Source organism: Gadus macrocephalus, chromosome 3 (assembly GCF_031168955.1).
Source record: "Gadus macrocephalus chromosome 3, ASM3116895v1".
Lineage (NCBI taxonomy): Eukaryota > Metazoa > Chordata > Actinopteri > Gadiformes > Gadidae > Gadus > Gadus macrocephalus.
In genome coordinates, this window is record NC_082384.1 from 7,806,685 (window position 1) to 7,819,587 (window position 12,903).

Below are 12,903 nucleotides of genomic sequence, written 5' to 3' on the forward strand. Positions count from 1 at the left end.
ATTATAGTATAACACATTAGCTGTGAAATAAAATCAAACACAATAAAATCAGCAAGCCCTGTGAGCTCCTTGCCTAAGCAATTACCTTTGAAATATGATATGGCTGTCTATCATTTTTCTATATCTGAGCACCGCTTTGTCAAGGGTAGGGCGAGGGGGCGGGGCGAAGGACTAGTGTATGGGTGTGTGTCACATGGATATGCTGGACGTGCATTGGACCACTGCCTCGGCTGTGTCGTCTCCCTGGGAGGGGAGAGAGCTGTGTTGTTAGTTTGAACAAAATGGCTGCAGGATCCCTGTCAGCGAGAGCGCACTGAACGCGTATAATGACTGTCCACTCCTCCGTTTGGATTCACCGAGAATGTATTTTCCTGGATTCATTTTTCAACTCGCATTCGCGCTAGCCAGCTCGTCGGTCAGATGTTGTGGCTCCAGCTAGCTTCCCAGCTAGCAACTTAAATCGAATACATTTCTTTTTGCACTTTAAAAACAAGTTGGCTCCATGCGCACTCGTCTGCGCTTTTAATTCGAATTGTCTCAATCTTTCTCCTGCAAAACCTTGTGGTCAAATCGATGACACACGCCAACTACAGCGCACACTATTCAGCTGCTTTCAGAATATTTTTTTTGCGTTAGTTTCTTGACCTATGCTTATTTCCACCGATATATATCGTGACGGTGGTTGAACGAACTGCTTCGAGCAAGTGTTACTTTTTGAGGATTTTCACTGCAAAAAGAGTGGCTGTGTGTGTCTGGCTGTCTAGCCATCGTTAAACGTTACCTCGGTGATCCGCCACCCATCTGCTCACGCAGCAGTCGGCACCCCAGCCTCCGCACGGCGGCCCAGCGCGTCTCCTTACACGTCTCCTTACGGGTACTTTATCAAGACAAGGTTCAGGACCCTTCCTCTGCTGAAAACCTCCGCCATACGCCAACACTTCACTGCTGATGCGCCAGGTATGTTTCAATAGACGGCATCGTCACATTTTTTACTACATTCCTGCTGCAGGTGCAGACCGACAGCATGAGACTGGGTGAAATGTCTTATGCACGATTGCACATTGTATAGCAGATCATGCACCTCGGGAATGTTAATCTCGATGTACTAGTAATGCATGCAACCACTATTTAGAACGCATGACGTTAATGTCCATGAAGGCATGGACATGCTCACAATATATCACTCTGGTATGAACGACATTTCTACAAGCGAATATCTGCGTTAATATGGAGGCTGTTGTGCTTGTGTGATCGACCAAGTCACCGGATTAGTGCGCCAGCATCGAAGGAGTTATTGAAGTGACCGAGACGAGCGCTTAAAGGGGTTAATGCAATTATTCAGCATTACTGTGTAATATACCAATGTGCCGTCCATGGTTTTAATTAGCTGGTTTATCTCTTATTTGTTGCTAGGACCATAGACTAAAGAGGTCTATCTGTTTTAATTGTGGGTCTTCTCTAGATGTGGCACATTGTCCTGGTGGCGACGAAGACAGACCTGTCTTGAAGTTTCACGTCGTTGTCTTGTTTTGCTCCTCGTCTCCATCCACACGCAGTTGTCTACTGCGTGTGCCGTAATCGTCACATAATTTGTCCGACGGACGAATGGTTTTCCTTATTGCTGTGTCTAGTATAGTCTCCCGTATTTGTTCCAAGGATAAATGACAACGTTCATGTGTGCTGCATGACCATTTGTGCGCTCTCGCAATGGCTTGACACACACACTGCAGGGCACCGTGTCGGCGATGGCACGGGGACGGGGATCGAACCCAGTGCTTCGAACGAACCCCCTCCCATGCACTGAAGAGTAGCTTTAATATCTCCACCGCGGGTCTAAATTGAAGAACATTATTGATCTTTCCGTTTCTCCCCCACGTTTCCTTCCCCATGCGTCGCCTTATCTCCATCGCTCTTCAAACACCAGCGGGGAGGTGAAATGAAAAATGCACATCCCATAGCCTGTGTGTGGAATAGTGGACGGGAAGAGCCTTGGCTCTGCATGTTGTTTGTGTATGCGCTTATGTGTTATTGTACGATGATATGTGGGTAATATATATGTGTAGGTGTATGTACCTTGTGTGTACAACGTTTGGAGATGACTAATGTGTTTTTCCATCTTTCTGTTCAACTGAGGGACCAATAACGTCCAGCTCAGGGCTCCGCCAGTTTGTTAATGCGCTGCGATTGTTTATCAGGTTATGATGTTCATCCTCCATGACGCAAACGGACCCTGTGGTTCTCCTTGAACAGTGCTGTGACTATGTGTGTGATGTGGTTAGAGAGAGTGTTGGGCTCCGACTTCCAGTTAATGCAGATGACAGTAGGTGGCTGGGATTGAAGGGGATATGGGCATTAAAATGTGGATGTTTTTTTGTATTTCTTGGCAATATCGGTCCTCTTCTTCTGTGACCCGTTCTCAGAACGTTGTAGCCTTGGGATAAGCCCTATTCCCCTCGATGTGTTTATCCATAATTAACCAGAGGGAATAAGGAAAAAGGAGTCATTTAAAGAAATCTGTCGAAGATTGGGAAATTCAACACAATGGGTTAAAGAAAATAGTATTAATATAGTATAAATTAGGGAGTACTCTAGCCTATAGGCTTGCTTTGACCTTTTCATCCCAGTATGAGAAGATTCATTCTCTCATTTAGGGACCCAGTCTCATTAAACAAATGGCTACTGTAATCATCATGACCAAACGACCCTCTAGCAATGCAATAGACCCATAACCTTTTCCCACTCCCCGTTCATGCCTTGAAACGTTGTGGATTTGAGCCTCTGATGGCCTGGCTCTACCGCATTTGTTTCAAACGTTGGTGTATTGTAAATAAAATGTGCCACGGATGTATCCTCACTCAGTCTATCCGTAATAAGGTACACGGTTATCAGAGCTATGTCTAACAACAGCGTGAAGAAGCAGCCATATTCCCAAGGTTATATTTGGCCAGGTTCCCTATTGCCCCCTTATAACACATTGTACCTATGAGCCTGGGCATTCTACTAACTAGACTATATCTAGCTTATTAACTCCTGGGGTAGGCTTCGGTTAAACAAGCGTTTGTGTGCCACGTGTCCCGACAACTTGACTTGTCCAGTTGGCCCTCACGTGGTAACGCCCACTTAAGTGTGTGTGTGTTGGGAATGTGGGCTGTGTGTGATCTATCATGTTTCCCAGTCACTGACCTTAGCACCAGCCTGACCACACGACTTACTAAGCTTGTTATTATGAAGGCTTTTTAAAACAACTGGCAGTTAACCCTAACAGCCGCAGGGTGGTGTGTGTGTGTGTGTGTGTGTGTGTGTGTGTGTGTGTGTGTGTGTGTGTGTGTGTGTGTGTGTGTGTGTGTGTGTGTGTGTGTGTGTGTGTGTGTGTGTGTGTGTGTGTGTGTGTGTGTGTGTGTGTGTGTTCAAGAAGGTTGTGTCAGTGAACTCAACAAAAGGCTGTCTGCCAAAAACCATTAACCCCTGTACTCTCTTCTCTGTTGAGGACCATTTTGAAGTCCCACTGAGGTAAGACCTGTCAGACAGCTGTCCACCGCCACCAGAAGGGCATCATACTCACTCATTATACTCACTAACAAAGTGTGTGTGTGTGTGTGCGTGCTGCCATTTCTGTGTGTGTGTTTGTGTGTCTATGTGTTTGTGCGTATGAGTCTCTGAATGTGTTAGCGGTGTGTTTAATTTTTGGTTAGATAGTTCACTGATGCGTGCGTAAATCTATCCTGGGGAGGTTTTCTGTGCCCTGACGCTAAATATGTATGCTTCTTCTGCCGAGGGGATGCACGTGGTTTTATACACACTAAGCAGAAACACGATCTTCAACCAATTGAACCCATGTTAATGCCAGTTGCGACAGTAGCCCTTCCCCAACACCGTCGTGGCTTATCAGCGACTTTAAGCTATCTGTTCTGAAAGGCAGGTCTTCGTCTGCTTTCAGACCAGACTAGGGGGTATTCCTACCTCAATGCATCGCAGGGGAAAGGGGTGGGCTTGCAGGGAGGATGGTTGCTTGTGGTGGGCCCCAGCTAGGGTAACTGGGGCCAGGGCTGGGGGAGGGAGGAGGGTTGGCGTGGGTCCAAGGGAATGTCCAGTGTACCCGGGCCCTTGTTATTTGTGGGCTAATTGGAGCGGCGGGGACTAGCACATGAAAGCTGACGGAGAGCTGAGGCAGGGCTCAGGATACTCCATTTTATGCAAGGGTTTTTCTGTTGTTCAGCCCAAAGTGTACAAAACAAGGAACTATCTTTTGAGACGTGTAAAGTATATTTCGATCAAAAACCCAACATACAGATGCAGGTCATGTTCATTGTTTTAGCTATTGTTTTTGACATTGGTTTGGCTGAATATGAATGGAAATAAACTAAATTCATGCAATAAAAAGAAAGCACACCCAACTGTAGACAATTGTATTATGTAACAGGATGTTAAAGCTTTAGACGGAGCGCTAAAGGCTTGACCGATGGTCATCATATAAAGACTATTCCATTGTGCTGGAAAGAGTTCTAGTTTTGTTTGTTTGTCCAAGATTTGTCCTCGGCTATTTTGATTCCACTTATTATTAGGGATGCACCGATCCGCTTTTTTCACCTCCGATACCGATATCTGAGGTTTAGTATCGGCCGATACCGATATAGAAAAACAGCGCGAAATTATGGCTACAAACTGTAAGTTTCATTGAGGGGAAAAGACTGGGATCATGAGACTTGAATTTTTGGAGGTGCTTTATAATAATAATAATAATAATAATAATACATTTCATTTAGAGGCGCCTTTCAAGACACCCAAGGTCACCTTACAGAGCATATAGTCATCATACATTTTTTAAAAAACAAGACATTGTGGAAAAAAAAATAAAATAAAAAAAAATAAACATAAGCAATAAGAAATAAATAAAACAAAAACAAGACAAAACAAAACAAAACAAAAAAAAACAATCAAAACAGTGATCAGTTAGACGTTGTGTGCGAGTTTGAACAGGTGAGTTTTGAGTTGTGACTTGACGGTTGTAATGGTGTCTGACTGTTTTATGTGTGGGGGGAGGGAATTCCAGAGCCTGGGTGCTGAACAGCTGAATGACCGGGCACCCATTGTAGTGAGTCGTGATGTGGGGATACATAGTAGTCCAGCAAGGTTTGACATTTTTGGTCAAAGGTAAGGTTTGTGGTATTAAAGCTAGAAGGTTTAGTACCACCCCTCGGGACATTTACTTTGCATATGTTGCATGTAGCCGTGGAGCTTGCTGGCTTAGGTAAAGTGAAATAGCTCCAGATAGCAGATCCTTTTGCTCGCTCCATTTTGCAATCACATACAAATATCGGATCGGTGCATCCCTACTTATTATTGATACACTCGAGAATGTTTTCAGATTCAGACAAACCCATCTATTCTTAGTGGTTCTTACTATCCCTTTCTTTCCTCTCTCATCCACTTCCACCTCACTCACTTCCTGAGCTCCGTCATATCACAGCTCTCTCTGTCCCGACCCTGGGTTACAAACCTTCTCTCAGGGTCTAGTGTTGTCGCTTGATCACTTTGTGGGTCTCGTTTACCACTGCAGCAGGCCGGGAAGTGTCAATGGGCAGTCAATGTGAAGGAAGCTTTGACAGAACTTAACCTTGACAATTAAGTCCTGAGTGTGTGCATGTGTGCAGTGTGTGCACACACACAAAGGCATAACCTTGCATTCCCTTTGCCACTGTCAGGTTTGTTCGGTTCGGCATTGGGGCTTCTGACAGTTTGAGTGGAGGTAGGCGGCAGCTGAGAAAGCCTCTGCAGTATAAAGTGTGTGTGTGTGTGTGTGTGTGTGTGTGTGTGTGTGTGTGTGTGTGTGTGTGTGTGTGTGTGTGTGTGTGTGTGTGTGTGTGTGTGTGTGTGTGTGTGTGTGTGTGTGTGTGTGTGTGTGTGTGTGTGTGTGCACTAAAAAATTCTTGAGTTTCTTGCCATTGTGTAATTTTTTGCCCAGCTTTGACATGGTAAGTAGCTACAGTTTACATCCTAGTAATATGTAAAACATTTCTACATGATGTTTTACCCAAAGGATGGCTCCACAATTTGAATACGGTAACTTCAGCTGAGGTCGGGAAATCAATAAACTTATTTAGTTCCAAGTAGTGAAAGAATGTTTTCTCCTTGAATATAGTGAGTCAAAAGCCTGAAGTAGAAAACATAAACAATTTTTCCCAGTTTCTTTCCCAGTTTCACAATTGAATACATCCTTAATGGATTAATGCATGGTATTAATGCCCCTATAATATAATTGTTTATGAGCAGTTTTAATCATCGCCAGGGAGAGTCACTTACTTAATCTTCCTTGGTTGTAAAAACAACTCTATTCTGCTTTATTAGAGGTTGCTGATTGTTCGACTCTTTAACAGTGCTTCATAAACCACACCGTCCAAGAGCAAGCAGGCAAACCCTGTTAGTAAGCACACTCTTGCATTAAGCAGCCGTATCCAGAGGACAAGCATTACCACACGCACTTATTCATGCATTTTATACACAGACATGAGGAGCCATAAACGGGCAAATACACTGGAAGGACGGTTTCTTAAATTCAATAAGCCTTGACTAGTTTGGTTTGGCATCACAGAGCTCTCCCTGGCCCTTTCTCATTGACTTAAATCTCCTTCTTTAATGAGCTGCCAACATGTTGAAGTTTTGCATACACTGGGATAGGGGCGGCTGCCAAAACACGAAGAGCTAATACATAGCAGACACTTCAAAGCAGTTATTTATACATAGCTTCTTGCTCTATATCACTCTCTCTCTCTCTCTCTCTTTCTGTGTCTCGCTCACCGGCTCCTTTGCCCTTTATTATCCCACCCACCCGCTAACACACTCGTCCCGAGCTCCACCAGCTCTCATTTGTTTATTTTGAGAAGTTTTGGTTTCCCCAATGCACAGCTAAGGTAGACAGACTTAATCATACCCACTAAGAGAGACTTCATTCTGCCTCAAGCGCGCGTGTGTGCGTGTTATAGCAACCACACTGAAGAAGAAAGCGACCCATAAATTCCATGCAGCTGAGGAAGTAGTGGTAGTCGTAATGAAGTGAAGAAGCACACACACGGTAATAGCAGCCCTGCAGCTCGAATCCCCCCCATGTGGGGGGCCGCCCCCCGTCACGAGCGGAAATTTAAATAAGGAAAACAACCCGTGTTGTAGTGTTTAGTGTGTGACGCAGAAGGCCCTCTGCGCTCTTGCTGCGAGGCATGGGGTGGCTGGATGAACGGTAATTGCGTAAGAAAAGCGAGGAGGTTTTCCCCCATTCTGTGTGTAGCGGCTGAAGAACCTCTCTGTTGTGGAGGACCGGAACGCCCCGCGCCGGCCTCCACGTCCCCTGTGATTGGCTCCCGACACGTGAAGCCCACTCTGCTTCCTTGTGGCTGGATCCCTTCTGAGCTTCCCTCTCGCACTCTCTTGCTCTGTCTCCGGCTATGTATCTCCCTCTGTGTCTCTCTGTGTCTCTGTCATCCATCTCTCTCTCTTTCCCTCGTTCATTAATTTGATCTCATGGTCCGTGTCTGTCCCCATGTCCCAAAGGGTTTCCGTCTGTCTGCCTCAATGTTCCTTCATGGTTTTTGTTTTCCTCCTCCACCTTTCACTTTCTATTTTGCTGAAGTCCTGCCTCTGTATTCTTCCTCCTGGTGCCAGCTATTGAGGCACACAAATAGTTCCACTAGTCCTAGGCCTAAAAAAAAAAAAAGTTTGGTTCCTGTTGGTTGTCAGTTGAGGTCATGGGTAGGTAGGGAATTTATTTTTTTATTTTTTTTATTTTTTTCCAGCGGCAGCGAATGATAGGTAGGTTGTTTTCATTTAAAAACGAGAAAATTCGCTCATCCTTGTACAGAATGAAGAGGTGCTGTACCAAAACGTAATTATAGTTTGCATCAAAAAAAAAAATCATAAAGCTCATAAAATAATTTGGGTCGCACATAAATTGACAGGGTCGGTCGGAAACCGGAACCAAACAATTTTTTTTTTTAGGCCCTATCCGCCCTTACCACACAGACACACACACACAGGCACATGCACACACACAGGCACATGCACACACACAGTCTTGTTTATTTTGACTCTGCCATCCACCAAGCGAGGATTGTTTTTTCACTCTTTCTTTATCTCTCCCTCCTTCCACCCCTCGGCCGCCTCTCCGGCTGCTGTTGTTCTTAATTGGTGTTTCCTCTATCGTAGCTTTCATCCTCTGCTTGGATTTTCTCTTGCTCTCGCTCTACTCCCTTGTGGAACACGACAGGCATCAGACAGCATGCACATCAAGCCTGTGTGTGTGTGTGTGTGTGTGTGTGTGTGTGTGTGTGTGTGTGTGTGTGTGTGTGTGTGTGTGTGTGTGTGTGTGTGTGTGTGTGTGTGTGTGTGTGTGTGTGTGTGTGTGTGTGTGTGTGGGGGGTTGTCTGTTTGATATCTGTTTGTGTGAAAGCCTTTCCGTGTGTGTGTGTGTGTCAGGGAGTGTAAAGGCTTCCCAGCTGCGATCAAACCTACGTGACCGACCAGGCAATGGTGACCACCAGCTATCTATAGTCTTAACTGACAAGTCACTGTTTTCCTAAGATAATGTTCAGTCCAATCAATCTGGACAATGTTAAATAATAGTACAATAACAAAATAATGAAATATTTTCTAATATACAGAGATAGATATCACATGTTGGGCCCTATTTTAACGGTCTGAAATGCAAGTGAGAAGCGCAAAATGGAAGTAGCTTTGTTGGCGGGGCTCTGCCGCTGTTGCTATTATACCGGCGGATAAATGACTCTTGCGCCCAGCGCAAATCTAAAAAAGGTTGCCCTGAAGTAGCCTAATTACCCTTAGGTGTGGTTTGGGCATAACGTGCAATAAACCAATGAGAGTGCCATCTCCCATCCCCTTTAAGAGCCATGAGCGTATTTGAACCTGACGAGTTTATATTTTGACAGCGCGTTTACAGTCTCCGATGAGACAGATGCATGACCACATCAATTTCAAACTTCAAATGGCTCAGTTTATGGCCAAATAATATGGCCTAATTCACTGATGGAATAGCGTTTTCTTCTACCAACTTCCGAAATACTGAGTCGTCATGTAAATTGCGGCAAAGAAAACGTAACACTCACATGATATGCGGTCCTGTGGCCGCAACTGTGGGTCTGATATGATATGCGGCAATACATTAACACACATAGTTTCTTACCAGTATTGTATACATTATCGTTATCGACTTGAGTTCCGAATATGCATGTGTCCCACCGTTAATGTACATTGCCATGGACTGTATTATGTGTTACGTGTTCAGTTTGCGTGTGTTTAAACAGATGGATACACACACGCGCGCCTGCATTCATTCATTCTTTTTAACACTCACTCGCGGTAAAACTATGTTTTCTCACGATCTAATACTCATCAATCCTAAAAGTTATGGGCTTGTACACGATGTCCGTGTCAAGTAAATATGTGTTTGCTGTACGGGGTTTGCAGATGCATGGATTTAAATCCAACTTATTACCGCTGTATCAACTGTTCTCTCCCAAATAATTTAGGGTAAATTATCATTTTAGGGTAAATTATCATTTACCCTAAAACGAGATTGTTTTGGAAGGTTTTGCTCGAGTTTATCATTGTTATTATTATTTTAACCCATGGCATAGCCTACTACAGTGTTCATTCATGCAGCCCCTATGGAAAAAATGTTTTATAGTTCCGACCTGCCATGGTACGTCAAAATAGCAGAAAGTCACTTGCGCTGGATGCAAGATAGGGCCCTTTGGGGTAAAGGTTATTAGTGATTTGGTAACCAAGAGAGGTAGATAGAAACATGAAACATAGCTGTTATAAAAACATGTTGGTAACTTGACCAGTAGATAACAGCTCTAACATCACAATTCCTACATTGCCTAGCTTTAGTACTAGGAGGCAAATGTTCAATACCCCCTTTTTATTTTTCGTCATTTGTGTGTTGGTATTATAGACGATGCAATAGCAGCACATTGTCGTTGGTATCTTCCTTTTGACTGGCGGTAAGCTGGTCCGAGTCTAGAGAGGTTTGTATGGCCACAGCAGCATGGATGCCTTCACCTGATTCTGGGGTCAGGAAAGCAGCGTGGACAGAGACTTGATGCCAGCAGACAGAGAGGAGACTGTCAACCCCGAGTCACACTGGCCGAGACGGCGGTGTTGGCAATAAGAGAGGATGAGAGGTAATAGGAGATGGAGAGGGCTTGACGCAGTAGAAAGCGTTGTGGCTAAGGCCTGGGTAAAGGCCAGGCGTTGGGATATTATTTTCAAGATGTATTATGACCCACCTCAACCACTACATGTGAATTTGCTAGCACACTTATCACACAGACGGTCCCACTATCGGCCTCTTCCACGCTTGTGACTCCTCCTCACCCCTACTCTGTGTGCTATGGACACCATCATGGGGTTCGTTATGATGACCACCACCACCACCAGGAGCAGCGGCGGCTGATTGGTCGGTCTTGTTAGCGCGGGAGGCCTGAGGAGCATGTGACCTCGCTCGGCTAATGGGCACTCCACTCTGCCACCCCATTTCCCATTTCAGTCCGCAGTCAGACACACACAAACACACACACACACTTCAAGTGTGTGAAAGAAAAACTGCCACAAAAATATTTGCAGTTTGCCATTGTGGTCTGCGTTCATAGAAATGATTCCTTGTCATGCCCGCGGTCTCCCTTCTCCTCCTCCTCCTCCTCCTTGGGTCCGTTTTATTTCTCTAGACTTTTCCTTCCGTATCATTCTTTTGTATTTCTCAGTTTCACTCCTGCCCCAGCTATCAGTCATCCTCCACCTGGCCTGCCATCATGTCTGTTTGATGGACAGCTCCCTCCCCCTACCACAGGCACACCCAGCGGGGGGCAGGCCTTATTAATCTTGCGGTGACTGGGCCTCATTTATGTACTCGGATATCATTGATATCTCCTATGGACACGAGCTGCTAGCCGTGTGCCTAACCCATCGACTGTCAGATGTTATGACCACCTGCCAAGTGTCTACCTTTCTGCAGAAAGGCTTGCCCAACCGAATGGGTTGACTGACGATGTTTAACGGCGGCCACCTGAAGCTAGCTAAATTGAAATAGATTGTTCTAGATCACATTAAAAAAAAAAGTAGTGTGTGTGTGTGTGTGTGTGTGTGAGAGTGTTAGGGGTGTAACGGTACACTGAAGTCACGGTTCGGTTCATAGCTCGGTTCAGACATCACGGTACGATACGAGTTCGGTACAATAAAGGGAAAAGAAAAAACAAAAATGCAGAAGGGAATTCTTTTTCATTGTGCATGTCTCAGGTTGTATCAGCTAGTGTCATACAGCCTCTCCCCTGAGCTACCGGCAACAGCATGAACTGTGTAATCTAAGATATAAACAGTAAACAATAAGTAGCCCACATCATCTACAGACTCCATCCGTAACTTGTAAACAAAATAAATTATCAGTTATAAAACTGAAAATGCAACATGTCTTATTTATGAAAGTGCAAAGTACACAGAAGGGGGGGGGGGGGGGCGTTGTGACCTCAATAGCAGCCCGAAACAGTGTAACAGCCTGCTGATAAATCCAAGGAAAAAGGTGACCGTGCACAATAAACAAAGATCATCGACGTCCAAGAAGGACGGCAAACTTTTGTGCGACATTTTCTTCAATAAACGAAGCTTTTGCCGTTGTCCAGAAATACCTCGCCGATAATGTGTTTGTTTATTAGTATCCCCCTGTCTCACGGAAGTGCGATTCTGCCTACCAATCAACGGACGGCGTGTGTAGCTCGAACTTTCCAGCACCCTTTAAGGCGTCTCAGTACCCCAACGGAGGAGTACAGCGAGACGAGTACGGCTCAATACGGCTCAGATCGGGTCACGCCCTCTTTTTGGCGGTGGAAACGCGATCCGTGCTTCTTTAATAGGTCCATGGATCCGTGCCGCACCTTAGCGAACTGAACCGACCGGCACCCTCCGGTGGAAACGCGGCATTAGTTGTCCCTGACGAACTCGCATAAATTAGTTCCGCATTGCATTTATTAATTCGCACCGAACCATGACGTCTGTACCGATTAGTTTCAATACGAATCCATGTATCGTTACACCCCTAGTGTGTGTGCATCCTTGCTAGTCTTTTCGTGCCCATGAGTGCTTCTTACTTTCCAAAATGACAGGGTTGCAGTAGTTATGTTGACATGGAGATGATGCACTGATTGGACCCTCGTTGATCTGATGGGACATGGTAGTGACTCTTGTACGTCTCACACGCACAAACAGAAACATCCCATCTCCTGGCCGCCCGGTTGGTGCATCTAATAGTTTCCCAGGAGCCTTCAGCATAGCTGAGCCCAAGGCAATCGAGGCTCAAACAGTTAGGTTAGCTATCCGCCAGCCGCTGTCCGTCTGTGTAGCGGGGCCCTGGAGCCCCTGGCCCGATGGAAAGCCTCCACCTTGGAAGACAGCCTTGACTCCCGCATCGTCTCTACCAGTCTGTCTTCATGCACAGCGAATGCCCCCGGCCTCTCTCCCTCCCTCTGTCTCTCAAGGAAATATAAAGAGAAGCTATATTTATATGTCCCCTGTGTTCCTGTACAGGCTACACACACACACTGGCTGTTGGCTTTCTCGCCTCCCAGTGCCCCTCTCCTTTTCCTGCTTATCTCTATATCTACTGAATCACAATTTGTTTTTCTTTCTTTTTTTTGTTTCTTTTGGAGTTGGCTGCATGAACAACTCCAAAGCAGTTCATGCGGTGCATATTTGGGATTGGAGCTGTTCCTTAGAACCAAGTGCGTTTCTGGCTCTGGTTTTTGTGCGGTTCATTAAGAAAGAGGGATCAAATGTCTGTATCTGGTATGTGTGTGTTTGTACATGTGTGTGTCAACACAGTGTGTATTTTCTTGGCATGGGGAGTAA

The 12,903-nt window shown here is 45.3% G+C and overlaps 1 protein-coding gene across 2 annotated transcripts in view; it reads left to right on the top strand.

The window, feature by feature from the left end:
- The first annotated feature begins 209 nt into the window (after window positions 1-209).
- Window positions 210-12,903, top strand: part of tnrc6c2 (trinucleotide repeat containing adaptor 6C2) — a 58,756-nt gene continuing 46,062 nt past the window's right edge. For both annotated transcript variants that reach the window (XM_060046938.1, XM_060046939.1), the window contains exon 1: window positions 210-957. The gene's annotated coding sequence lies outside the window, so the exon portion shown is untranslated. The remainder of the gene's footprint in view (window positions 958-12,903) is intronic.